The 25,848-nt window shown below is 34.2% G+C and overlaps 1 long non-coding RNA gene across 1 annotated transcript in view; it reads left to right on the forward strand.

The window, feature by feature from the left end:
- LOC123568378 (uncharacterized) overlaps positions 1-25,848 on the forward strand; it is a 235,455-nt gene that overhangs the window by 40,306 nt on the left and 169,301 nt on the right. Inside the window, exon 2 of the long non-coding RNA XR_006691697.3 lies at positions 11,039-11,091. This is a non-coding gene — a long non-coding RNA (uncharacterized lncRNA). The remainder of the gene's footprint in view (positions 1-11,038; positions 11,092-25,848) is intronic.

The following is a 25,848-nucleotide window of genomic DNA, read 5'->3' on the forward strand; positions in this document are numbered from 1 at the left end:
TATGACAGAATGCTCCAGTTTTATGGAACTGTAACTGCCGTTTTCTCACCAGCTCTGAGTTCTTTTAGTGTAAAAGGGTACTTCAAGACCACAGTACGCAGCCACTAGTGTTACTCTTCACAGTTTGTTTTTTGTTTCTAAACATTTTTAGTGGGCAGAGAGAGGATATGTGGGTGTGTCTGTCTGTTTGCGACACATGGGTTCATATAGCTACTTCTAATTCAAATTCACCACTCTAGAGTTTTTTGAATTTAATCACTTTTTAATTACATTTATATTTCCTTTCTGCCATGCCAAAAAGCCTGGTTCTTAAACATATAGGGGATGATAGAATGTTTCATTATACACACACAACAGTATCAAAATAACAATACTAATACTACTGTTACTAGTGTGTAATTGAAAGCACATAGAAAATTTCTTGCATATGCTCTTATTATCACTTCCATCTTTTATAATTATAGTTGTTTTTAGCATAAAATTTACTAGAATTTTTTTCTAGTACACAGATAATAACACACAAGCTTGCATGCAACAGTGTTCCCCAATCGACACACTCTAGTTGATATTTTAAAAATAATATAAATGAAAAATGTAGAGCACAATTATTTTTACGCTTCGACTCAGTAACATTTCAAAAATCAACCAGGTACCTTTCCTTTCCAAAAGCTCTCACAACAAATTTATGAGAAATGTTTTTGTTCATGTTGAAAACTTAAACAAAAGGAACCATATGAGTATTTCATTTACTTTTTTACTCTTTGCATTAAATATATACAGACAGGATGTCCTATGTGTCATTTTTGAATGACACCATATATTTATAAAAACAGACAAACAATGAGATGCGTGAGTGCCTTAAAAACTTGTTACTGAGAGCATAGATGAATAAACATCGCCTTACGTGTCTTTTCTTTTGATTTTTGAGCCTAGTGTATTTGTTAAGTAGAGACAGCTTCCATTTGACATTCTGCAGTTTTTCTTAAAAGCCATCATCAACTCCTATTAGTTGTAGTAGGCTTGTAATAAATGCATATCTCAGACAATTGCCTTACTTTCAAAAAGTATAGCAGTTGTAAATGGGTTCTACCTGGTGATCCTATCTAGTGAATATCATCTTATAGTTGTGCCTGTAATACAGAAAAAGAAATTAGATTTTGATATCCCTTTCTATCCTAAAGTATTCCTAAGTGGGTAGGATAATATTATAAATCAGAAAGTTTTCTTTACAATGCCCGGATGTTACCCATACATTTTGTGTGTTTTTTCTCTGTGTTAAAAGACTCCATTTTTAAAGAAGCTGCTCCACTTTACTAGTATTGCCTGTAATGTATTTTCATGTTTACAAATTACGGCCAGCATAGATTACACTAAATGTTTCCTCTTTGATGACAACTGATAATTAAAAAGACCCTTATCACTTCTAAAGAAAAAGTGTTTTCTCTAACTTGGAGAAGTTTGAGACGTCAGTAAGATAAGAATAACTGAGTTTGCACACTACTTTATTTAAATTGAAATGGGCGAAAAGTGAACACTTTTTGCTCATTTTTGCCCAAAATGTGCAAACTACTTTTTATTTTCATTTCATATTGCCACTGCCTGAAGAGTCCCACAGTCTCCTTAATAAGATCACACTCTTTCCTATACTCTTTTTCAACAAGGTAATTTTGATGCCTGGCCAGCAATTTGAAAGTTGACTTCTGCACTTGAGGGCTGATTTCTGAGATCCTAATGTGTCTCAAGGTTTAGCTCATTGTAGATGAAGCCATTTCCTCAAACATGGGGATTACCCTGGAAAACTATGAGCTTTGGAGTCACAAGGACCTTAATTTAAATCTTGGCTCAAAGCCTCTCTAGGTGACCTGGGGCAAATTACCTTCCTTCCTGGTTCTCAGTTTCCTCATGTATAAAATAGACATAATAATATCATATGTATAGTGTGGTTCCTAGATTGAGAATTTAACATACTATGTATTTTGAGCATTTCATTCATAAATGTGCCCAATCCTTTGTCATATGTAAAAAAAAAAAAAAAAAAAAAAAAAAATCTGCTAAGGTAAATAAAGGAAATATATGTGATTCGAAAAATCTCCTTAGATGACTTCAATATTCTTCTACTACTCTTAAAGACTCAATACCTTAAAGGTTTCAGTAATTTTAGCCTCTTCATTAAGAAAAGTAAAGATGCCAGGAACTCATGACTAAACAACTATGCAAATCAATCTCTTGGATATAAGGCACCAAAAGACTAAGTTTAAATTAACTGTAATTCTCATGGGTATCTTATTTGTTTAAATTAATTAACACATTTATTTATTGCCTATATACATTTTATATATATTTAAAAATCTTAATAGGATTCATTTAAATGTCACCAATGCTTTTAAAAGGAAGCTGCACGATTCTTTTTTATAGACGAATATTTAAAAGTAAAGTATTTCTTATAAACAGAACTGATTTATTGTTTTCATTTAAGGAAATGCTTATACTAGAAAATGTAAACTTACAGAAATTGAGTTTTTTTTTTTTTTTTTTTTTTAAAGCAAAGATTCACTGGGTAGGAAGACTACACATTGACATTATGCTAATGAGAGACTTGAATCACTGACACCTGCGTTGCTTAGTGGGACACAATACCGATTCAAGGTCTCTGTCCTTTTGTTGATTTAAAATGTTATCCTTGAAATAGCAATGTTATAAATATTAATAAAAATACTAAGAGCTTGGCAAGTGGATTCTAAGAAGACTAATGACTTCCAGTTAAATATCAAGACATTATTCTAACAGACCTTTTACTAGGCAACAAAGATGGAACAACACTGTAAGCCCTTCATAAAGGTCTTGATAACCATTCAACTGAGACAACAATTACATCAACTAGTTATTTGACCTAAATAGACTGATTGATGTTCCTGAGTGAATTAATCAGCCTTTGGTTATCATCTCACAACACCAAAAACTAATCTGGCTAGTTACTTTGACTCCTTTAATTGGTTGTTTTTCTGGTTGGTGTGTGTATGCACATACACACACACACTTCCTAAAATATGTGAGAACCAATAACTCATATCAATTCACTCTCAGGCAGTCTGATGTATGTCAGCAAATATTAAAAAACATGACACTGGGAAAAAGTAACATACATAAAGATAGTTAGATTAAAATACCATTTCATTGTTCATTTATCAAAACTGTATTTACTATTGCTCATGGATGCAAATATATGTAAATAATAGAAAGGAGGCACATTAAGAGCACAAGACTTGTGCCAAAGAAATAGTGGAGTAGGTAGATGAGGAAAAACAAGAGTTCATGTTGTGGACAATTATGGTGGTGTGCTGTAAAATGTAGAGTGAGATCACAGTAATCCTATGTTAGAAACGAAAATCTAGATGTTTGTGATTTATTTTCGTGTTAGAGTATGGCGTTTTTCAAATTGATTTGAACCTATTTAGCATATAAAATGACACAATTTTCTTCTATTCTTCCTGTGTCAAGTTGAATGTTGAGAAAGTAGGATTGAAGAGAACATCACACTTCCGGTTCTTCCCCCCAAATCCTTTTAATATAAGCTGGCTCTCGGGCCGAATTATGCTACATATCCCGGTTAACCCAAATGTCTATGTTAGTGAGGAATGTTTTCTTACTTCATTAAAATTTGTGTTATAAATGCCTTCCACCACTAATGAATTTGTTGAAAGTTTTATAGTTAGGACATCAGCTTGGCTTCTTTATTAAAACAATAATTAATACAACATATTTTGCCTGGCAGACATACAATAGAAAAAACTATACCCTAATATTTTAGGAATGCATTAGAGAACCAGACACATAGAGAACTCTCAGTGTGATAGTTGGTAAATAGTTATTTTTGTGAGAACTTTCAAAGATGAATGCAAATCTGTGAAAGATTAACCATGTTCTGATTTGTTTCAAAATTAGGAAATCTCAACAGTCCAATTTGTCAATCTGACTTTCTCTATACTCACATTCTAAGCCATTGAGTGTTTATGTGACTACCTTAAACTCATTTTGTGTGTGATGTACATATTAATCTGTAGCTGTTTGTATGAAACACCAGCTTTCAAGGGCCATTTTTTTTTCTTCCTTTAACCCTGGTGTTTTGAGAACAGTACAAAAGAAGTGGAAAGAAACTGTAGCCTATTCATGTATATGCATTCATTTCACATAGAGGTCTTCCTTTGAGATTGATCAAATCAAGTAAGAGAAAATTCTCTGTAGTCAACAAAATACACAGTGCATGTCTCTGTTTCTTGTCAAGCACCTCAGATCTGCATGTGAAGATGACTTAAAACCCTATTAACAGACTTCCAGAAAGAAAGAAAACAGTATGAGTAAAAAAATTGTAAATAATTGCCCATTTCCATAGCAAAGTTCAAACTTCTTTCTTGAAATGGTGAACCAACTGAAATAATATTAGGAAATGTCCTTGTTTTGGGAATAATTAATGGCCCTGTACTTTATTCAGTATTTGCTATGTACAGTCATAGGAAAATAAAATGTTAAAAGGTCAAAGGCTAAAGTTGCAGTAAAATGTGTACAGCAGATTTACATGTGTTAAGTTTTTGTTTAGAGAAAGTGCTAATTTTTATTTCACATGTTATTTCTATTATGCAGAACAAAGAAAAAATACATTCTTTTTAATTCAGGAGCTCTAGTCCTTTTTTAAGGAAAAACTTTAAGCTATGTCAAACCTATTCAGATATCTTTTACTTAATATACTTAAGTGACTGTTAGTTTTACATTTCAAACTTTAAGGTGGGTAGGTATTAAAATAATGTTTATCACTAATGACCCATCAACAACAACAATAATCCATGATATGTTATGTGGAATTATTCCAAATTATTTAAATATAAACAGTATGCTAGAAAATATTGCACAATATAGGGAAAAAATAACATTATTGTTACCTCAACAGTTGATAATAGCAATTGACTAGTGAAATGGCTTGCCCAAACTATGCTTTTTTGAATGCCATTTCAGTAATATGGAAGTGTATATTCTAAGAAATATGGGAAAATGTATGAAATTGTTACATAAACTGCTTTGACTAAAGTAGACATTGTGATGAAGTATAATCTCCTCAAGTAAACAGTTATTATGTTAAGAATGGAGAAGTAATCACACAATTTAAGTGTTTTGCTTTGGCAGTTCCACTCATGTTTTCCAACCCTGTGTTTCCCTAAGGTGATGCATTCCTGCTGGTCTGCAGCTTACAGAAACAGGCAAGGGGCCAATACATACAGGAATCAAAATCTGCATAGAAAATATTGCATTTTTAGAAAGAAAGCAGCTAAACGCACCTAGGTCCAATTTTGTTACTTTGACTGAAAGGACCATCAATGGAAATTAAATTCAGATGAGACATATCAGTTGACTGAAAAGATTTCTGTGACATAAATCACACTCTGCAACAGATATCAGCCCAAGAACCACCTTTTGAAACATGAAAGGAGAAAAAATTATTTCAGAACCCACTGGTTAAATTTCCAAATAATTCTCTGGACGCTTGTGAAGCAGGCTAAGCATGTTTCTCCAAACCTCTATAGTGTTTTCTTGTCCTCAAGCCCTCAGTTCATAGTCTTTTAGCTCTACACTAGATGGATGTCAAAATTTATTCACACTAAAGTAGTTAAGGTAAAACTATGAGATAATATCTGTATTTTAAAATCTCCCTAAATATCTTATGCCTCCCCAAAAATATGTAGGAAAAAAAGTAAATGTGCATCCCAAATAATAGTTTTTCTTTCATTTCAGTAGTTACTGATTTTCTTTAGACTGTTTTTGGGAATTTCATCCAGAACTTGGCGTATATGTTGTAAAATGATCTTCAGTGGTGGTAAAAATTGAGTCTTAAGGGTAGAATTTGATTCTTGAGAGCAGAATTGAACTGGTTGAAGCTTTGTGATGTTCTTCTGACTTACGAGGAAAGAAAAAAGAATGGTGATGATTTTCTTTTGCAGCTTAGAAACTAGTCCTAAAGGCAGTTCCCAAAGAAGTTTCCAAAAACATTTTGAGTAATCGAAACATTTGTGGAACAAGCCTGTGGACTTCATGTGTGACTGCTTGTAGAACAAGATGATGTGCTTGTCTTAGAACTCTTTGGTGCTTTCAAATCTCTCTAACAGAAAATTTCCATTGCCCAGGTGTTGGTTTTATCACCTGGAAGATATGCTGGTTCTCTGTTTGTTAAACTGTCATTCACATATACCAGATGAGATTATATCTTTAACTTGTCAGGAAACTACTGAAGCATGTTATAGCTGCTTTACTGGTAAAGAAAGAATTCAGTTAACAAAGTATTTTTTAAAAACTTACTCATTTTTAGCCTGAAGTGAGATATCTTGAATTCAAATTTCAATTCTATCCACTTCTGGGCAATTTACTTAAATGTTCTTGGCTTTATTTTCTTCATCTACAAAATGGGGATAATAATTATGACTACCTTTGAAGATTGTGCTGACAGAAAATTAAATCATATGAAATATTCAATCTTGGCATGTAAAAAGCATTTAATAAATATCAGATATGTTTGTTGCTTTTTTGGTGATACTTTGTAAATGACACAATTTAAAGCATTGTTCCTTCCACTTGGCTTTTAATTTTGGTAACATAATGCTTTTAGCTAAAAATGCATAAATTACATTCAGATTCGATAAAGGCTTCATGAAGAATTGAGAAATAAATTTGAGGCAGAATAGTAATTTCTATCAAGACTCTTATATGCCTGAGCCTGGCCTTTACTGAAACTCCTGCTATCATTTAATGTTTTGGTTATTGCCCATCTGAGAATCTCTCATGTAACTGAGGGTCACTCCTTCAAATCAATATGAAGCACAATTCTAAAGCATTTTTTTCATATTTTTTCAGGTTTAGAAATAAGTATCAATGTGAATTCTATCTTAAAAAGGGCTTTTGAAATATACTGATTTGTTAACAGAAATTTTTATTCATATTCTGATTTTAATTGGAAGAACTCAAAATATACCAAATTTTTATTTAAAAGATAAATTATATATTCATTAGATGTCATGAGTATTAAACATTTTTAAACTGTCACGTAAATTTGATATGAAATTGATAAATTAAGAAATGGAATATAAATATCTAAACTTACAAGTTAACCAAATAAGTTGTTTCATCAATTTAGGCTTCTAGGCTTAATGATGCCCAAGCTTTTCTGGTATATCTTGGCTTTTAAAAATGTAGATACAACCCAAATAGTTCCTGAAGGAATGTAAAGGGATTACATAGTCTTAAAATTTTTATTTTCTGATTTAGAAAGTACAAGGATATATTTTTTCCTGAATAAACATGACTGATTTAAAGGGTGGGAAGAGATGGTCGAAATTTGAAATAATTGTGTAATGAAAATATTTTTGAAAATTATCAGCAGAAGTAGCTTTTCTTGATAATTGCATGATGTAGTGATATCTGTGAATGATTACAAACACAGAATACAGGAATTTGTCTTAGCTTTGGTTTCCCAGAAAGTAGAGTCTGAAGCAGAGGACTTAACTGGTGCTACTCTAATGGGGTGTGGGGTGGGAGGTGATCCCAGGAAGAGAAGTAAGGGACCAGGAAGTGAACAGGAGAGGAGGGAGAGTTAAAATGATAATTCATTATTTAGTTAGCTACTCCCAAGTACAACTGACAGCTAGATCCCACAGCAATGTTCCCAATAATCCACAGAAGCTGTGTCTCAAGATAATTCATCAGAAGAAAAAAATGAATCGTTTGCGAACCTGCTTCCTTCTCTCATTGGTCAAAGGTTCACCCCAAGAGTGTAGGAGTTTATTCCTGGTTCCAAGGAGAGAAAATAAAAAGTTTATGAAAACAGTCTGGGATAAAGCATGGTCAGGATATGCATGTGTGAAATGGCTGGGTCAAGAGACAGATGAGGCATTAATTTCTGAATTATAAACATTCAGATGAAAAATTACCAACCATACTTGTGCAAACCAGGAATATCTTGTTAATTTTTTAAAATGTAATTTATATCACATTTTCTATGCCCAGTTTGAATTTTTTACATAAATATCATCTCTTCTAACCAGAATTATGCTTGGCTTTATGTAATAGAAACTCAACTGTAAAGGAGATTTATCATACACAACACAAAGTTTAAGGATAAGCATATGAGGACTAGACAGGCAACTCCTCTATGCCTCCAAGAACCAGGCACCTCTGTTCTCTGCTCCCATTTCGTACTGAAGACTATTCCAGGTCATTCCTCCTGACCAGTTTTTAGTCAAGAAAGACAAAGTAAAAGAATTAGTCCATGTGTTATGTATGTGTCCTGATAGACAAAACTGAGGTACATGAGATAACAAAGTATCTATTACATGAATCTATTATATATATAATTCTAAAATTATCGTGGTAAAATAAGCACTTTTAATCACACTGAAAGTGTATTTTACTGAAGAGTTTAGTTCAAATATTAGCACGTAAGGAGAAATTTCCTGCAATTTAAATCACTTTAAAATTTATTTAACATTCTACAATCAATCTACATAATTCACCAGATTAACAGAATAAAGGATAAAAAACACAATTATCTCAATATATGGATAAAATGCACTTGATGAAACCCAATACCCATTCTTAGTTTTAAAAATGTCAACAAACTAGAGGGAGATCTTTTATCTGATGAAAACTATCAATTTTATCAAAGATGCAGTTTCAACATCATACTTAAGAGTAAAATATTCAACATTTTCTCCATGAGTTTCAGAGCGGGGCAAGGATGTCCACTATTGCAATTTCTATTCAACATTTAACTGAGCATTTTAGCCATTGCAATAAGACAGAAAAGAGAAAAGTTATGAAAAATGACATAAAGTTGTCATGAATTTAAACTAACCCAATTGTGTACATATAAAATCAAAGGATATACACACTATTGAAGTTAAGTGAATTTTAGTAATTTTGCTAGAATCAAGGTCAATAAACAAAAATGTATGGAAATTTTTATAGACTAGCAAACACGTAATGAAATTTTAAAATGAAATTTACAATAGCACTGAAAAGCATTAAACTCTTAATGAATAAGTCTAATGAAAGCTGTGCAAGTTCTTTACATTGAAAACCTCAAAACATTGCTGAGAGAAATAAATAGAGAGCTGTATAATGTTCTAGAATTAGAGACTCAATATTGCAATGCTCTTATTTGAGCAAGATAGTGCAAATGCAATCAAACTCCCAGTAGGATTTTTGTGGAAATTGACGGGAAAATTGTACAATTTATGAGGAAATGCAAAGACTATAATAGTCAAGGCAATATTGAAGAAGAAAAAGCTATGGGAGTCACACTAGTATATATTAAGACTTTCTACGGAGCTACACTAATTACTACCATTTGGTATTTAAATAAGAGTAGAAAAATAAACAAATGGAATAAAATAAAGTGGTCATAAATAGATTGACAAATATACACATCTGTTTTACAACCAAGTTGCCACTGCAATTTAATGAGGAAAAAATGATTTTAAAATAAACAATACGAGGCTACAGTTCTATTCCTAGATATGTAACCAAGAAAAATAAAGAATAATACATAGCATATGACTGTGTTTATAACAACTTTAAGAACAAGCAAAACTAATCTATGATTACAAACCTTAGAGTGTCATTACATTTGGTGAGGGCAGGCCCTTTGACTACAGAGGAGCAGTAGGGAACTTTCTGGTGGTGGAAGTTTTCTATATTTTGATTGCATTTCGATTACATAGGGATGTAGTTTGTCAAACGTCATGGAACTGTGCCTGAAGATCTTAAGTTATACTTCATATAATTGTGCTGGATAAAATGGATACTCATATCAAAAATGAACCTCAATATTTGTTTCACACTACACACAAAATTAAGTTGAGAAGAGTCATACAAATAAAGATAAGGAGTTAAATAACTAAATTTCTGAAAGTAAACACAGAAAAATAGCTTCATGACCTTTAGGTCAGCCAGTATTTCCTGAACAGGACATAGAAAGTACTATTTACTTAAAAGAAAAAAAAAAAAAAAAGAAGTTGAGAAGTTAGATTTAATAAAAACAAAGAACTTTTGTTAATCAAATCCTCGAATGAGTAGAAAAAGAATGCACCAAAGGTAGAAAATATTTGTAATACTTGTATCTGAGTAAATACTCTTGCATAAGTCCAGAATATGTAACTCCTATGAGTAATAAGGAAAAAGAAAGATAGCCCAAAAGAAAGTGGTAAGAACTTCTAAATGGCCAGCAAATGTATAAAAAGTTGTTTGGCATAATTAGTTAAGAGATGTAAATTAAAACAAAAACATAATATGACTAGACTCACACTAGAGTGTATAAATTTTTTTTTAAAAAATCCCTGAAAATCCAAAGATTTGGCAAATGTGTAGAGCAACTGCTACTCTCATGATTGTCGTGGGAGGATAAATTGCTACAGCAATTTTGAGAAACTGTTTGCCAATATCTGCTTAAACTAAACATGTATATAAATTATTATCCAGTTATTTTATTCTTCAGTAATATAATACTGCAATGATTATCTTGGCATAAGTTTTTTTAGTACTCGGAAGATATTCTGTATTTATCTTCTGATTCTGGTTTTCTTTCTTCAAACCTATAAATGTTTGTAATAAGACTCCAACTAATCAATTTTGAAATGTACCCAATCCATAGGCTGAAGTAATGACTTCATGTTTACATATTTTAATTACATGAAATGAATCAAATATAATCTTTATTGTGTATGTTGCAAGGTGAGATGGGAATTCCCCAACCATATGTAACCCTCCTTAAAATAAAAACTCAACCACTGCCCAAAAGAGTCATGTAAAACATGTCAGTTTAAAATGATGACAGGAAAGTAAATTGATAATAACATTTTCTCCAAGTATTCAATTTATTCCTTGGCTTTTGAAATACAATTCAGATTGTACATTTGAAAGAAAAGAGTAAAATAGTTCAATAACAAAGCTAACTAAAATAAGTTTTTGTTAAAAGAAGGTAATACTTATTTTGTTTTTACAGGTTCAAGGAAAAGTCAGTGGAAGTCGTTATCCATGTCAACATTGAACCAAAAGGTAAAGAATTTTATAATACATTAACATTTCACCTGGAGATTATTTTTATTGATTCCTCTAAGGATATATAATTATTGTTCAGTAGCTTTTAATGAAAGAAATTGAATTGCAAAATTAAAGCGTTTATATATATATATATATATATATATATATATATATATATATATATATATATATATATACACACTTTAAGTTCTGGGATACATCTGCAGAACCTGCAGTTTTGTTACTTAGGTATAAATGTGCCATGGTGGTTTGCTGCACCCATTAACCTGTCATCTACATTAGGTATTTCTCCTAATGCTATCCCTCCCCTTGCTTGCCATCCACCAAGAGGCCTCGGTGTGTGTTGTTCCTCTCCCTGTGCCCATATGTTCTCATTGTTCAACTCTCACTAATGAGTGAGAACGTGTGGTACTTGGTTTTCTGTTCTTGTGCTAGTTTGCTGAGAATGATGGTTTCCAGCTTCATCCATGTCCCTGCAAAGGACATGAACTCATTATTTTTATGGCTGCCTAGTATTCGATGGTGTATATGTGCCACATTTTCTTTATCCAGTCTATCATTGATGGGCATTTGGGTTGGTTCCAAGTCTTTGATATTGTGAATAGTGCGGTAATAAATATACGTGTGCATGTGTCTTTATAGTGGAATGATTTATAATCCTTTGGGTACATACCCAGTAATGGGATTGCTGGGTCAAATGGTATTTCTGGTTCTAGATCCTTGAGGTATTGCCACACTGCCTTCCACAATGGTTGAACTAATTTACACTCCCCGCAGCAGTGTAGAAGCGTTCCTATTTCTCCACATCGTCTCCAGCAAAATGTGTTTCTTATTGACTGTCATATACCATAGACAGTGCCAGTCACAATTGAATTGCTAAAATTAAATGTAATTTTTATAAAAAATAAGATACAAATTAAGATGTAGATGAAAAGTTTGGAGAGGTTTTGGTATAATTCATACTTCCATTAGGTTCTCTACAGTAACTGTTTGGGAAACCAAAGGGTTTCTTCTTTCTTTATTCTCCCTTTCTATTCATCTTCCCCTCATGCCTTGTCCTTTCTCCATTTCCTCATCATTTTTGTAAGTCCAAGTAAGCAAAATTTCAGCCCTATGTCATGAAAATTGTCTGATGCAGCACTTTCCATTATTAAAATATATTTATAAACATTTAATACCATCAATTTATAGCAAATTCTCAAATAAGGAAGTGGTCCTATCTGATACTTTATTTGGATGTCAATTATCTGCAATCTTAAACAAGTTTTCATATATATGCAATATTGAAAATGTCAGTTTGTCTCCCAGGCCAGCCTACACAATCCTATTTAATTCATAGCATAATTTTCAAATCTTATTTTACAATAAAATTTGGAAAAATAAATGTGCTCTAACACTTCTAATAAAACAAAACAATAAAATACCAAAATACAATGATGATTTTTATTAAAAACATTGAAACTAGAGGAAATTAGATTTAATGGAGCAGAGATAAGATAAATCTACAATTTAATAAACTCTCCTAGCATTTGTCAAGTGCTCTGTGAGTATTTTACCTAGAATTCTTAGCCTTACAACACCTGTAAAGTAGCTATTATTCCCGTTGTGCAGGTAAGTACTCTGGATCTAACAAGTTTAAGTAATTTATCTAGGGCCAAAAAACTGAAAAAAAGAATCTGAGGATGGGCCTGGCATGGTGGCTCACGCATGTAATCCCGGCACTTTTGGAGGCTGAGGCAGGTGGATCACCTGAGGTCAGCAGTTTGAGACCAGCCTGGCCAACATGGTGAAATCCCACCTCTACTAAAAAAAAAATACGAAAGTTAGCTGGGTGTGTGGGCATGGCATGCACCTGTAATCCCAGTAACTTGGGAGGCTAAAAAATGGAAATTGCTTGAAGCCAAGAGGTGGAGGTTGCAGTGAGCTGAGATCCAGCCACTGCACTCCAACCTGAGAAACAGAGTGAAACTCCTATCAAAATAATAAAAAAAAGAATCTGAGGATGAATCTTCTTAACCTGAGTATAATTAACTCGAATTCTTTCTACCGTCCCATGCTATAAGGAGTCCAGGTACTTTCATTTCACTTTCAAAGATTTCACACTGAATATTTTTCACAGGTTTCCTGAATAGGAAGGAACACTTGAAATGACTCCTTTTCAAATGCATTACTTTAAAACTGAAAAAACTAGGCAGGGTGCGGTGGCTCATGCCTGTAATCCCAGCATTTTGGGAGGCCGAGGCAGGAGGATCACCTGAGGTCAGGAGTTCGAGATGACCCTGGCCAACATGGTGAAACCCCGTCTCTACTAAAAATTCAAAAAATTAGCCAGGCGTGGTTGCATGTACCTGTAATCCCAGCTACACAGGAGACTGAAGCAGGAGAATCGCTGGAACCCGGGAGGCAGAGGTTGCAGTGAACTGAGAGCATGCCACTGCACTCCAGCCTGGATGACAGAGCAAGACTCTGTCAAAACAAAAACAAAAACAAACAAACAACAACAAAAACAATAAAAACCTGAGAAAACTAAGGCTCTACTTACAGGCAAGGCCAATCCCAAATTCTGTTTCTTTAGATTCTGGTGACTGCCTTCCTATTTCTAAAGATAGTGACAAAATTAAAATTCTCATTATGTCTTGCCTAGATTATTGCAGTAGTTTCCTCACCTGTCTCTCTGGCTCCAGTTAATAATCCTGTATACTTCTATTTGAGTAAATTTATCAAATATAAATGCTTGAATAGATTCATAACTGAGTGGTTCTTAGGTTGGGACTAGGAGTGAATTCAGCAAAGGAGACTAGGAGATGTAATTATTAAGGTATTTAGTACATTATTAAGCATATTACAACTAACAAACCAAGTATAGATGATGAGTATCATGAAACAAAGATTATGTTTCATGCAGTTCTGTGCCCATTTGCTGTTTAAAATAAAACAAAAATTATTTGATTACTTGCATTTTCAGTAATTTTTCTTCATTACTATTCTAATTATTTTAACTTCTACTCTTTGAAATCTTCTTCCCAGCCAAGTTCTGAAAAAACTGAATAAAAAAGTGTCAGATGGAGGCCAAAACATCAACTTCCTTACTAATAAAATGCAAGTTGAAGGATGTAGCTTAGTATTAGGTAGATTTGCCATTTAGTTGGAGGCAGCCATAGACAGCCAAGGCCTCCAAACTTCCTAGCCTCACTAGTATTATAATTTCTCTAATACATGGTTTTTTCATCTCAAATTCCACATTTTTGTTTCTTTCTATGGACCATGTAGCAAAGGTTGCAACATTTATAGAATTCCATTAAATAGCATCCCACTTCCTTGCCAGCTTTCTGAAAAATTGAAATAATATAAAAGGATTACCAATAGAGGTTAGAATGTCAATTTTTTTTTATTATTACACTTTAAGTTCTAGGGTCCATGTGCATAACGTGCAGGTTTGTTACATATGTATACTTGTGCCATGTTGGCGTGCTGCACCCATCAACTTGTCAGCACCCATCAACTCGTCAGCACCCATCAACTCGTCATTTACATCAGGTATAACTCCCAATGCAATCCCTCCCCCCTCCCCCCTCCCCAGGATAGGCCCCAGTGTATGATGTTCCCCTTCCCGAGTCCAAGTGATCTCATTGTTCAGTTCCCACCTATGAGTGAGAACATGCGGTGTTTGGTTTTCTGTTCTTGTGATAGTTTGCTGAGAATGATGGTTTCCAGCTGCATCCATGTCCCTACAAAGGACATAAACTCATCCTTTTTTATGGCTGCATAGTATTCCATGGTGTATATGTGCCACATTTTCTTAATCCAGTCTGTCACTGATGGACATTTGGGTTGATTCCAAGTCTTTGCTATTGTGAATAGTGCCGCAATAAACATACGTATGCATGTGTCTTTAAAGCAGCATGATTTATAATCCTTTGGGTATATACCCAGTAATGGGATGGCTGGGTCATATGGTACATCAGAGAAATGCAAATCAAAAGCATAATGAGATACCATCTCACACCAGTTAGAATGGCAATCATTAAAATGTCAGAAAACAACAGGTGCTGGAGAGAATGTGGAAAAATAGGAACATTTTTACACTGTTGGTGGGATTGTAAACTAGTTCAACCATTATGGAAAACAGTATGGTGATTCCTCAAGGATCTAGAACTAGAAGAATGTCAGTTTTACTATTGACAAATGCTAAGTTGGAGGGCTTTCTTCCAGAACCAAATGGGCTTACTGAATATGCTCAAAAATTAGATTTACGAACTGTCCTAGTCTGCTTGTACTACTATAACATAATACCATAAAGTTATAATTTATAAAGAACAGAAGTTTATTCCTCACGGTTCTGAAGTCTGGAAAGTTGAAGACCAAGGCACTAGCATCTGATAAGGGTCTTCTTGCTGCTTCCTCAAATGGCAGAAGGACAAAAGGGACAAATGCTGTTTCCTTATATAGCAAAAGAGTAAGAGCAAATTAGCACAATGCTTTGTGGTTTCTTTTATAAGGGACTTAAATACTACTTATGAGGGAGGAGCCCTCATGATTTAACCACCTCTTAAAGACTCCACCTCTTAATATAAGCATACCTCACTTTGTTGCATTTTGTAGATATTGTGGGTTTTTTTGTTTTTTTTGTTTTGTTTGTTTGTTTTTTACAAATTAAAGGTTTGTGGCAACCCTGTATTGAGGAAGTTTGTCAGTACCATTTTTTCTAATGGCATATGCTCATTTTGTGTCTCTTTGTCACATTTGGGTAATTCTTGCAATATTTCAAATTTTTTCATTATTATGTTTCTTTTTTGGTGATCTGTGATTAGCAATCATTGATGTTACTATTGTAACTGTTTTGCACTCCAAGCACCTGCCTGTGTAATACAGTGAACTTAATCCATAAATTTTTGTGTTCTGACTGCTCTACCAACTGGATGTTTCCCCATTTCTCTTTCTGTCCCTGGCCTCCCTATTCCCTGAGATGCAACAATAATGAAATTAGGCCAATTAATAACCCTACAATGGCTTCTAAATGTTCAAGTGGAAAGAAGAATTGCACATGTCTCACTTTAAATAAAAAGCTAGAAATGATGAAGCTTAGTGAGAAAGACATGTCAGAAGCTAAGATAAGCTAGGCCTCTTGCTCCAGACAGCCAAATTTTGAATTCAAAGGAAAAGTTTTTGAAGGAAATTAAAAGTACTACTTTAAAGAACATAATACAAATGATAAGAAAGCAAAATAGCCTTATTGCTAACATGGAGAAAGTTTTAGTGGTCTGAATAGAAGATCAAACCAGTGAAAACATTCCTGTAAGCCAAAACCTAATCCAGAGCAAGGTCCTCTTCAATTCTGTGGAGGCTGAGAGACGTAAGGAAGCTGCAGAAGAAAAGTTTGAAGCTAGTAGAGGATGGTTTATAAGGTTTAAGGAAAGAAACTCTGTATGACATAAAAGTGCAGGATGAACCATCAAGTGCTGTTGCAGAAGTGACAGTGAGTTACTCAGAAGATCTAGCTAAGGTCATTGATGAATGTGGTCACACTAAACAATAGATTTTCAGTGTAGATGAACCAGTCTTCCACTGGAAGGAAATGCCTCTAGAACTTTCATAGCTAGAGAAGAGAAGTCAATGCCCAGCTTTAAAGCTTCAAAGGACAGGCATATGCTCTTGTTAAGGGCTAATGCAGCTGGTGAAGCCAATGCTTACTTGTCATTCTAAAAATTCTGTGACTTTTAAGTTATGTCAAATTGGCCATCTGTGCCCTATTAATAGAAAAACTAAGCCTAAATGACAGCACATTTGTTTATAGCATGGTTTGCTGAATATTTTAAGCCTGCTGTTGAGACATATACTGCTCAGAAAAAAACAAACACAAAAAAACCATTCCCTTCAAAATATTACTGTTTACTAACAATGCTCCTGGTCACTCAAGAGCTCCAATGGAGGTATACATGAAGATTGTTTTCTTTCCTCTATCTCATCATCTATTCTGCAGTCCATGGATCAAGGAGTAATTTTGACTTGAAAGTCCTGTTATTTAAGAAATAGGTTTATTATTACTATTATTGTTATTTTTGAGACAGTGTTTCACTCTTGTTGCCCAGGCTGGAGTGCAATGGTGCTATCTCAGCTTACTATACCCTCTGCCTCCTGGGTTCAAGCAATTCTGCCACAGCCTCCAAGTAGCTGGGATTACAGGCATGTGCTGCCACAGCTGGCTAATTATGTATTTTTAGTAGAGACAGAGTTTTGCCATGTTGGTCAGGCTGGTCTAGAACTCCTGACCTCAGGTGATCCACCTGCCTCAGCCTCCCAAAGTGGTGGGATTACAGGCATGAGCCACCACGCCTGGCCTAAGAAATACATTTTATAAGACTATAGCTTCCATTGATTGATAGGGATTCCTTGGATGGATCTGCCCAAAGTAAATTGAATCTTTCTGGAAAGGATTCGGCAGTCTAGATGCCATTAAGAACATTTATAATTTATGGCAGGAGGTCAAAATATCAGCATGAATGAAAGATTGGAAAAAGCTGATCGTAGCCCTCATGCATGGCTTTAAGGGGTTCAAATCTTCAGCAGAGGATATGACTATTTATACATTGAAAAACAAAAAGAGAATTGTGTGATTTGCTTCATTTAGATATTAGCTTTTTTGTGGTGGTGTGGAACCAAACCCACAATATCTTTGAGGCATGCCTATACTGTCACATTGGAAACAACTACATTTTGGAGGGAATATGTTCAAACCAGAGCACCAACAATCAGATGACCAGCAGTGCTGGACTTGGGCAGGCCCTCAGTTGGTGGAGGCAGGCAGAGAGCTGCCTTGGGAGAAAAGTGGAGAATAATTGCTTTTTGGGTAGTTCAGTCTCAAGAGGAAGAAAGGAGGGTCTGGCTATGAAAGTCCTGTTTTCTCTTCCCAAATTACATCCTCAACCAAGATGGAATGAATAAAAGTGTATTGGGAAACCAAGGTATATACCCATACAGAAAAAAGCATCAGGAATGGGGGAAAAGTGGTGCCTCAACTAACACTTAGGATTTTTTTTTAGAAAGTTGTATTATTGGTGCTAATTTACATTTAGCTGATTTTTTTTTTTTTTTTTGGGACAAAAAAGGAATCAATAGTAACGTCTTCTAGGGACAATCAGAACTCTTAGAAGAAAATTGTTATAAAAGCTACCTTTTAGTCTATATTTTTATATGCCAAAGAAACGAAATAAAATTTTACTAGTGTGTGTGTTAGAGGGGTATTTGGAAATTGAAGAGGGAGCTTGGCTGAAGGACAAAGCACGTGGCTTCAGCTTGATTCTGCTGAGGTGTATAAAAGGAAGTAGTGGAGGAGACACTGACTTAGAAAGTTCCCTGAATAACCAGGATGGAAGACTTGTGTTGCTGTACAGTGTGAAACGTTAGAGTATGGAGAGAAACATACAGTGTATCTCAATGCTCACAAGTTGAGTGTTCTTACAGTGGAGTGAATTGCCCAGCATCGGGCGTGGGACAAGCAAGCTCACCTTACCACCACCTCTTCTCCTTTGATGTGATGCGCAACAGTGTTATGCATCTGCTTTTGTTATTTTTACCCCTGAAGAATCAAGTAGATAAGTGAATTCTAATGTATCCCAACAGATAAATAGCAATCCTGTCTAATCCTTGCCCTTACCACACTTAGAATCATCCTTCCAATGCCCAGTAGTTCTAGACTGACAGCAACTCTTCTAGGCAATCTGAGTCAATAGTCCCTAAGTGGCAGGCACTCTGGAAGGGAGTCCCCAGTACGTGAATTGTGGGATGAAGGACACACAGAAATTATTTTTTAGAATCCCACTAAAAAGGAAGTTCAAGTATATATACCATCTCCCTCTAGATATGTTAACTAATTTTTTAATGATGTTATCTGATAACAATGTACACAGAGCAGCAGAGCCTTGGGTTTGTTGTTTAAATATCTTTGATGCTGTGTCATAACAAATTAATTTCTAAATGTTGCCAATTTGGCAGACAAAGCTGATTATTTCCCGCAATCACTCTGCATATGTGCACACGATTATAATTAATGATCAGGGATGCCAGCCATACTTTAATAATGATCCTTCAGTGTTTAGGAGCCGAAGAGAGCAACTGGCATTTGTGCCTTCTATTGGGACAGAGGGGGGAGAAAGGAGGCAGTGAATCTGGATAGATCTATCAATGTCAGAGAATCAATAGTTTGCTGATTTCTGTTATAAATTTGAAGATTCTGAGGGAGTTATTGACAAAACTGCTGCTGTGAATATTAACAGAGTGTTTATGTAGCCTTCACTGAAGCAGTGCAAGTTCTGATTAGAATGGAATTGGTCTTTTGGCAACTTTGCAATTTGTGCTTCCTCAACATACCAGCGAGCCATACAAGGACTGTAAGAAGATTAGTGATATATATTAGAAGAATTATGTGAGCACAAAATGTCAAGATATCAAAGGTGTTTCATCATAAGAAAATGAGATTTATCAACTCTCACTGGCCGACATTTACACATTTTTATAGACTATTTTTTTCCATTTCTTCTTAAAAATGTGACCAACAGGTGAATGTTCTTAAGTATATGATAGCATCAAAGATTAAAAATAAGCATCATAAGAAAATGAGATTTATCAACTCTCACTGGCCGACATTTACACATTTTTATAGACTATTTTTTTCCATTTCTTCTTAAAAATGTGACCAACAGGTGAATGTTCTTAAGTATATGATAGCATCAAAGATTAAAAATAAGAGGGAGAGGGAGAAAGGAAAGGGGGTGAAAGAAAATATAAGTCTTTATAGAGAGTATTTCAATAAAATTATCAAAAATCCTAGAATTCCAAAGTAAAGATCAAAATGACTCTGTATTTAATTAAAGAATTCATCTTGAAGTATTTTAGATTTTCTAACACTCCTGTAACATTAAGAGTTTGATTCACTTACTATTTAGGACCATTTCCTGCACAAATTAAACATATAGTCCGGTAGACCATTTAAAGATGCTGCTTACTAGAATTCTCCAATGCTTTGGATGACCTTAATTTTTCTTCTACCATGTCTGATAGTACTATAGTATATCATTCCAAAACAAATTACCTTCTCAATGAAAGAACTGAGATGATTGTATTCTAAATAGGGCTAGCCAGAAGTACTATCTTCAATAGTACTGCTTACTAGATGCTGCTTACTAGAATTCTCCAATGCTTTGGATGACCTTAATTTTTCTTCTACCATGTCTGATAGTACTATAGTATATCATTCCAAAACAAATTACCTTCTCAATGAAAGAACTGAGATGATTGTATTCTAAATAGGGCTAGCCAGAAGTACTATCTTCAATAGCTCAAGAAAACCTTTTGTATCAGTAGAAAAAATGCAAGGAACTGACTTCGGATGTCATGACACCACTTTTAAAGCATCGCAAGAACCAGAAAGCCCTAATTTCTTAACCATGACTTGAATATTACTTTCCTTTAATTATTAATAAGTGGATTCTTAAATTAGAGAAGTTATCTTTTATCGTGTTTGTGTGTTTGTGTGTGTGTGTGTGTTTGTTTTTGGTGTGGAAAGACTTTGGTGTGTGTTTGATCTTCCAGGTTGATGAGGAAGTCAAAGTTAGAGACACTTTCCTGTCACTCATAGTTAAATTGAATAAATACATAGAGGTAGACAGGAGGAAAAAGTTAACTTGAGGATAACCACAATAACTATGTATCCCTTGAGGACTCTGCTGGCTCCTAAGGCAAGAAAAGCATCTTTCTAGAGTTCATCAATGACTTTTTTAAGGCGTTCTTTACTCTTGGGAAACAGAGATAGAAAGATGTAGATGACATCAGGAGCCTCTGAACAGGATTTTATGAGGCTCAAACTTTTTGAACTTTAAAAAACTTATCTTGTTATTTATTTGGTCAATTTTAATAAAGAATGACCTATTTTATTGAAGAATAATTCATTTAAAATATATAATGTGATAAATTTTGGCAAATGTATGATGAAATTCTAGAAAATGCAAATTAGTATATTGGAAACCAAAAGGAGACCTGTTGCCAGCCTCAGAGGCAGAAGGTAAAATGGACTATGATGGATAAAAATGGAAATGCTTTCTATCTTGACTGCGGCAATGGTTTTACAGGTGTAGTACTTTTTTTACCAAGAATTTTCTGAGGCTCTGTGTTTCTTATCGACTGTGTATATGTTTAGATCCTGTTTTTGTGTATGTGTTTTCTAGGATTTTTGCTTTCAGTTTTTTCTGCCTTTTTGAGTTGTAGACATTTTCAATTAAAAAACTCAAAAAGGGCTGTGGAGAAAGGGGAACACTTTGTTTTTATAGTGGTGTTTTTATACACTACTAGCAGGAATGTAAATTAGTTCAGCCAGTGTAGAAAGTGGTTTGAAGATTTCTCAAAGAACTTAAAACAGAACTACCATTTGACCTAACAATCCCATTATTGGATACATACCCAAAGGAATATAAATCATTCTATCATGAAGACACATGCGTGTGTATGTTTATTGCAGCACTATTCACAATAGCAAAAACAGAATCAACCTAAACGCCCATCAATAGTAGACTGGATGAAGAAAATGTAGTATTACACACCAAAGAATACTATGCAGCCATAAAAAGAACAAGATAATGTCCTTGCAGCATTGGATGGAGCTGGAGGCCATTATCTTAAGCAAACTAATGCAGAAATAGGAAAAAAAAAAAACACTGCATGTTCTCACTTATAAGTGGGAGCGAAACATTGAGTTCACATGGACACAAAGAAGGAAAAATAGACAACAAGGCCTGCTTTGAGGGTAGAGGGTGGGAGGAGGGTGAGGATCAAAAAACTATCTATTGGGTACTGTTCTTATTACCTGGGTGATGCAATAGTCTGTATACCAAACCCCAACATGCAATGTATTCACAGAACAAACCGCATATGCATCTCTGAAACTAAAATTAAAAAAAAGTTCAGTCTAATCTCAATGGACTGGCATTTGCCATTCAAAAGATCCTCTCTGGAGTTAGATCCCAAAATGCTTCGAACAGTGAACAACATGTTAAATTGAGTTTTCAAATGACCCCCCCCCACACACACACACACAAAAGAAAAGCTCAAAGAATCAAGATGAGTATGATCTGGAAATTGTTTTAGAATGGGTTGACTGTATCAACTTTATTAAATTGACATTTACAGGAAGTTTAATGTAAATACTTTGCATAGTTAAAAAAGTAAAGACAACATAATGCAAAATAAGGCATATATAAAAATATTAAATATCTCATAAATGTGATTAGACTTGAATGCTTCTACTGGGATTGGTGATAAATGTCATTCTCATTGACATGGATATTTCTGCTTTGGAAATGAAGTAGAAGCAGTATTGTTTTAATTTTAAAGAGATACATAATTATCTTTACAACACACCTTGTACAATAACTTTGCCTAGTGTTGATAGTCATTGTCTTACTTTCTATCATTTTACGTTTTAATTTTAGTGCAATTTTTTCTTTGAAGAAAATTTTTATTTTATTGTAATTACCATACAGTGCTGTGCATATAGTGGCACTAAGCAAATTCTAACTACATTAATAGAGTAAAGTTAGTTTATTCTGAGCTGATGTTCAAATAGGAGCTCTAATTAACATTACAAGAGTCAATTTGGGGACATTTGGTCTCTGAAATTGCCATGTACAAAATTATGCTTTGAGGTCTTTGTTCTGTATTCTTACACTTGTATCAAATTAGATCTCAAATTTTTCATTCCCACTCAACAGATAGACTATTAATCCATTTTAGAAATGTTCCCCCTCAGGAGTATTTTAATTTTAATAATGTCATGGTGCAAAATCTAAAAACATGAAGGTCAGAAAAGAGAATTTTATGTGTCAATTAATCGATGGAAGAGGATTTGAGAGTACATCACAGGTTGTCTAATGCCTTGGTTTTTAAGTATGAAGCTGGCACAGGATGTGTGTTATACAGATATTAATGGCCAAGAAACCTTGACGAAAATTTCAACAGGGAACTGGTACCACATGAGACTATTTTTGTAAGAAGTATAGCATAGGATTTCAATCACATACAAGTTATATAAATTAAGTAGCAGCAAATATAACCAACCCATTCATTTTTCCTGCAATGTGTCTTAAGCCAAGTGCTTTTCAATGTCTGTATAGTAAATGACAGACTGGATTAAGAAAACGTGGCACACATACACCACGGAATACTATGCAGCCATAAAAAAGGATAAGTTCATGTCCTTTGTAGGGACATGGATGAAGCTGGAAACCATTCTCAGCAAACTATCTCAAGGACAAAAAAGCAAACACTGCATGTTCTCACTCATGGGTGGGAATTGAAAAATGAGAACACTCAGACACAGGAAGGGGAACATCACACACTGGGGCCTGTTGTTGGGTAGGAGGAGGTGGGAGGGATAGCATTAGGAGATAAACCTAATGTAAATGACAAGTTAATGGGTGCAGCACACCAACATGGCACATGTATACATATGTTACAAACCTGCACATTGTGCACATGTACCCTAGAACTTTAAGTATCATAAAAAAGAAATATATTTGAACACTATTTAGCAAGTATTCCTTGAACTTTGTATCACCTTAATCTTTGCTAGAAGAAATCTTTGCTAAAGAAACACAGCTCTTCCTTTATAAAATTTACAGTGGCAAAAACTAAAGAAACTTCAGTATTGAACTGTGTAAAATGTAAGAGAAATTAAAAGAAAGGACTGAAAAACTCATTTTGGAAGGTGAGGTTTCCTAAACTATGTTCAAAGGACAGGTATGTTTTTGCAATAATTTGAATCTTAGCAAAATGTCTGTGGAGGAGAAGGAGAGAATACTTTAGTGGAAATTACTGTTCTGTCTTTTTTTTCTGAAACCAGTCTAAAATGTACTATGAGTATTATTCAACAGGAGTGAGTAGTTTTTATTTATGGTCATTATTTTTGGTGGTGGTTCTAATTTCTGTAAGTATCTTGTTATGTAAAGTGTGCCCCAAGCACCACCGTCTTTGGCATTACCTGGGACCTTGTAAGAAATGCAGATTCTCAGGACCCAGTCCAGCCCTACTAGATCATAATCTTCATTTCAACAAGATCCTAGTTGATTCATGTACAGCAAAGTTTAAGAATTACTGTTCTAGATAAATTTCGATACATTCTAGAATCACTTGGGGAACTATTAAGATCCTGATACCCAAACCATATTCCATATTCATTATCCATTAATTCAAACTCTGATGAATGGATCAAACCTGGGCATTAGAATTGTTTTGTGTAAAGCTGCCCACGTAGTCCCAGTGTGCACCCAGGTTGAGCATCAGTGCATGAGCTTTTACCACCATGGCACTTAGAGCAGCAGCAGGTAGAATTTAGAGGCATTTGTCAATACTTTATAAATTCTGATTGTCTAAGTTGCTTTGTGAAGCTCACTGAGTGCACACAGAGTATTAGCATATCCTTTTAACATGTGTGTGAAAATTTAATTAGGAATCATTTGAGCAGCTGCTCTTGAGACTGGTTTTCCTTTCCCAGGATTTCTCTTCAGACAGGTTTGGCTGCATAAAATGTAAAACATTGAAGTTTTTTGGTTCCCTTAAGGATTATGCAGTAACAACAGTTGATCAAAGATAAACATGATGAAGTGAAATAGGATGTACTGTGAAAGAGTACTTTCTCCCTATACAAGAATTCATCTGAAATTCCCTTTTGCTTCGGCAACTTCCCTAATGAATAAAGATTTTTTATCTTTTAAAATAATTATTTCTTTTTATAATTCTTGAACCATAAATAGTAAAGTATTACTATTAATCATTCTTAGTGATAAAAATAATCATGTTTTCTAAAAACGATAAGCATTCAAGACAGTAAAATGTTACATGTTAGAAATTTAGGAAGATCAAAGAGAATCAATAAACAAATTTAATGTACCTTTTGTCCTTTCCTATAAAACTTACAAAAGACATACATAAAATACAAATTTTAAATAGAACTAACAGAATCAGGTCTCTGATTTCCTACATATTTCTGTTGCAAAATAATTTTATGGGATGTTTATCAGCTTTACTAACATGCAAACAAATTATACTTCAGTGACTTAAGTATTCATAGGTATACTTAAGTACTCTTAAGGCCAAAAGTGAAAAATAAGATAAACACACATTATCAAGTGTCCTAAAGTTATGTTTGGAGATAAGCCCAATGAATATAAAAATAGTTATTTCCTGGATAAGATTTTGATATTTTCTTCACCAAGTATCATTATTTGTATTTGTGATTGTATATGTATTTTAATTCTTTATTTTATAACAACTTAGACTGACAGAAATTAGAAAAAACAGCACTAAAGGAGTGGAACTCCCATAACAGTAAAGAACTCTGAAAAATGACTTCTAAATAAAAGCAATAAAACACTAGCAAAATTTGTCAAAATCAGCTTTTTCAGAATTCTCAGAATAAGCTAACTTTGCAAAACCCGAAGAGATTTTAATAATGAAGAGACCTTCATTATTAAAAAATGACTGAAACTTAGTACAAGGAGCTTCATGGTATTTCAATTTGCCTCGTTTTCATCCCTTTTGTAATAATTCAATGGTATCCTTGAAAACCAGCCGAGTAGCAGCCACCGGAAGGGGAAGGCCAGATCTGAAGTTCCTCAAGGTGCTCTATCCCTAGAGAATTGTATCTCTAGGGCATTTGGTGAAATAATCAGCAGCAATTTCCTAACACCATTGATGCAGAGGTGA

The sequence above is a fragment of the Macaca fascicularis genome, chromosome 13 (assembly GCF_037993035.2).
Source record: "Macaca fascicularis isolate 582-1 chromosome 13, T2T-MFA8v1.1".
In the NCBI taxonomy this organism is placed as follows: Eukaryota; Metazoa; Chordata; class Mammalia; order Primates; family Cercopithecidae; genus Macaca; species Macaca fascicularis.